This window comes from Callorhinus ursinus, unplaced genomic scaffold (genome assembly GCF_003265705.2).
Source record: "Callorhinus ursinus isolate GAN/ISIS: 27379988/994484 unplaced genomic scaffold, GSC_fseal_2.0 scaffold33, whole genome shotgun sequence".
Taxonomy (NCBI): Eukaryota; Metazoa; Chordata; class Mammalia; order Carnivora; family Otariidae; genus Callorhinus; species Callorhinus ursinus.
In genome coordinates, this window is record NW_027397095.1 from 13652928 (window position 1) to 13656975 (window position 4048).

The following is a 4048-nucleotide window of genomic DNA, read 5'->3' on the forward strand; positions in this document are numbered from 1 at the left end:
AATAAATAAATAAATAAATAAGGTAGCCTTGATTTACTTGAAAAATGCTATCAGATTTAATACATTTTATTAAATGTATTAATACTTTTAATACATTGGCACTTAAAAAAGAATATGATGTTGGGTTACCACACTTTTGCAGTTCCCCAATATCAAAAGGGAGAATAGAGCCCATAGGCTATAGAGAGCCCCCTTAAGAGAAAAGAAAAACATGTTCTTAAGGATATGCTAGTAGAATGGACCAAATTACATTTATTACTGCTAGATGTTTGCATGAACCTGTGGTACGAGTAGCCATGACTATGGCCTCGATGCTTCCTCAACCAGTTATATGTAATATGGGAAATTGGACCATGATAGTATGCTCTAAGCCAAACTGCACCCCAACTTATTGCAGTCAAGAAAAAAGTAAAGAACACAACATGATGGGATGTGTAAAAATAAAAGATAATGAATATGATAATACAAGGAAAAAGATATTATTCAAGGTCAATAGAAGATATACAAACTATTAAAGCAACCAGAGAGGGGCACCTGGGTAGCTCAGTTGGTTAAGTGTCCTTCTCTTGGTTTCAGTTTAGGACATGATCTCAGGGCAGTAGAATCAAGCCCCACATCTGGCTCTGCACTCAGCAGGGAGTCTGCTTGAGATTCTCTCTCCCTCTGCCCTTTCCCCCACTCTCTTTCTAAAATAAACAAATAAATCTTCTTTTTAAATTAATTTATTTGACACAGAGAGATACAGCGAGAGAGGGAACACAAGCAGGGGGAGTGGGAGAGGGAGAAGCAAGCCTCCCACAGAGCAGGGAGCCCGATGTGGGGCTCGATTCCAGGATCCTGGGATTGTGACCTGAGCCGAAGGCAGACACTTAACGACTGAGCCACCCAGGCGCCCCAATAAACAAATAAATCTTTTAGAAAATAAAATAAGGGCGCCTGGGTGGCTCAGTCGTTAAGTGTCTGCCTTCGGCTCCGGTCACGATCCCAAGCTCCCGGGATCGAGCCCCACATCGGGCTCCCTGCTCCACAGGGAGCCTGCTTCTCCTCCCTCCCCCGCTGCTTGTGCGCACTCTCTCTCTCTGTCAAATAAATAAATAAAATCTTTAAAAATGAAATTAAAATAAAATAAAATAACCAGAGAGAAAATGGCCGTGAATAGGTGGACCCTAGGGACACCTCCTGTTGCAAGTACATCTAGATAACTATCAGATCATCCTAAATATCCCCGAAATCAACCTGAAGACTGGCAGAAATAACTCCACAACTAAAAGTAGAGAAGAGGACACATCGAAGATGGTAGGAAGCATGGAGATGTGGTTTGGGAGAGAAACAGATCGTGGCCACTGCGGTAGGGAAAGAGCCAGAGTCACAGAGAAGGGTGAGAGACAGACTAGCACACAAGGGAGTATGCTGGGAAAATGACTGTCCATAGCAATTGGCCTGGAAAGCAAAAGGGCCAAATTTCTTGAGTTCTTGGAACTGGCAGGGCTTAAAGCCTACACTTTTAAAGGTCAGTGGGCCTGGCTCAGATAGAGCACAGAGGACTAGAGCACAAAGGATGCTGCACTGCTCTTGGAGAGGAGGCAGGGCAAAGCGCCCGCACACATACAGTGCGGAAACAGCAATCTGAAGAGCACCTGGGGCACACAGTGCGAGGTCATCTGCTCATCTTGAGGCAAGTCCCTGAGAGGCAGCAGAGAGGCAGCATTCACGGAGAGACCCCTCCAGGAACAAAGGAGCTGGCACATGCCATTGCCCTTCCCTGCCCCTCAGCATAAACAAAGAGCCACCTGTAGGAACCAGGGCAGTGCTGACACTTGCTATCTGATGCGCTTTCACCAAGTTCCCCACCTCACACTATGGTGGAACCACCCTTCCCAGACATGATTCCCCAGTGCCAGTGCGGGGGGACCCCACCCCCAAATGACTGACCCAAACCCCTGCCACCGCCACGTCTCCTGACCTGGGAGTACTGTGGAGCTTCAATTCCGGTAGCAGTGGTGACTGGTCTTACTTCACAAGCAGACCAGAGCACACTGGGTTAAAATGCACCACATTCAGACCAGGGACCAAACACTGCCCACCACAGGCAAAGAGCCTCTGCAGACGGTTGGCCTGCAGGATAAGGCAGCCAGGACAAAACAGCAGAGCACATGGAGCACACATTGGAGACACTTCCGGAAGCACCAGGCCATGGGGAACAGGGGACATGACACAGCAGGGCACTACAGGACCTGTTCTTCATAAGGTCATTATCCTCAGACACAGGAGATGGAGCTGACCTAACATAGAAACAGGCACAGACGGTCTGGGCTACCTGGGCGCTGCACCCATGACGGCGCGCGGGACCCCGAGCCGCTTCCTGGCCAGTGTCCTCCACAACGGGCTGGGGCGCTACGTGCAGCAGCTGCAGCGTCTCAGCTTTAGCCTCAGCCGCGATGCGCCGTCGTCTCGTGGCGCCAGGGAGTTCGTGGAACGCGAGGTGGCCGACTTCGCCCGACGGAACCCGGGGGTCGTAATATACGTAAACTCGCGGCCGTGCTGTGTGCCCAGAGTAGTAGCCGAATACCTTAACAGGGCAGTGCGTGAGGAGAGCATCCACTGCAAGTCAGTCGAGGAGATTGCGACGCTGGTGCAGAAGCTGGCGGACCAGTCGGGCTTGGACGTGATCCGCATCCGCAAGCCCTTCCACACGGACAGCCCTAGCATCCAGGGCCAGTGGCACCCCTTCACCAACAAACCGACAACGTTGGGTGGGCTGCGCCCGCGAGAGGTCCAAGATGCTGCCCTAGCCCAGGCGCAAGTGCCATTAAGAGTTGCCCACCAACTCCAATACCCAGGCTTTGGACTCTTACCCCAGTGGAGGTGGTTCTTCCTCTTTGGGTTCAGGGGATTCCAAGTCCACACAGGCAGATAGAGCCCACCAAAAGGGAAACTGACGCCAAAGCTTTTGCTTGGGATAAAGAAGAGCTGTCTTTTTGTTGCTCATGAGGCAGGGCAGTGACTGTTAGTCTCCTAATTCTTCCCCATTTGATATCTCTGAAACCTGACTCTTCAAGGATATTACAGGCATTTATTTCTGAAATCCAGATTGATAACAGTGATCTTAAATCCCAGCGAGTGCTTTCAAGATTGGGATGTGAAGAACCTCCCGTGTCCTGTTTCTGTAACCATTGAGCTAGAGAGCTAGCATCTTATACCCTGCTGTGAACCTGGCATTAGGATAACCACTTTATATCCGTGTGAATGTTTAGATTAGAAAACTGAGATTAATAAACTTGTTCGAGGGCACCTGGGTGGCTCAGTCATTAAGTGTCTGCCTTCGGCTCAGGTCATGATCCCAGGGTCCTTGGATCGAGTCCCACATCGGGCTCCCTGCTCAGTGGGGAGCCTGCTTATCCCCCTGCCTCTCCCCCTGCTTATGTTCCCTCTCTCGCTGTGTCTCTCTCTGTCAAATAAATAAATAAAATCTTAAAAAAAAAAAAAAAGAAACAGGCACAGAGACTTAGATAAAATGAGAAGACAGAAATTTGTCCCAAATGAAAGAACAGGACAAGGCCACAGCTGGACATCTAAGTGAAACAGATGTAAGTAACATGGCCCATGGAGTATTGAAAGCAATGATAATAAGGATATTCACCAGACCTGAGAAAAGAGTAGAAGACATCAGTGAGACACTTAACACAGACATAAAAAAGAACCAGAGATGAATAGTGCAATAAACAAGATTAGAAGCATGCTTGGGGCACCTGGGTGGCTGAGTCATTAAGCGTCTGCCTTAGGCTCAGGTCATGATCCCAGGGCCCTGGGATCGAGCCCCGCATCAGGCTCCCTGCTCTGCGGGAAGCCTAATTCTCCCTCTCCCACTCCCCCTGCTTGTGTTCCCTCTCTCACTGTCTCTCTCTCTGTCAAATAAATAAATAAAATATTTAAAAAAGAAAGAAAGAAACATGCTTGATGCAATGAACAGCAGGCTGGAAGGAAAACAAATTAATGATTTAGGAGACAGAATAATGGAAAGCAAGCAAGCTATATAAAGGAGAGAGAA

The 4048-nt window shown here is 48.6% G+C and overlaps 1 pseudogene; it reads left to right on the forward strand.

The window, feature by feature from the left end:
• Nucleotides 1-2310: 2310 nt before the first annotated feature.
• LOC112809316 (large ribosomal subunit protein mL43 pseudogene) lies at nt 2311-3449 on the forward strand (annotated as a pseudogene).
• Nucleotides 3450-4048: the final 599 nt, after the last annotated feature.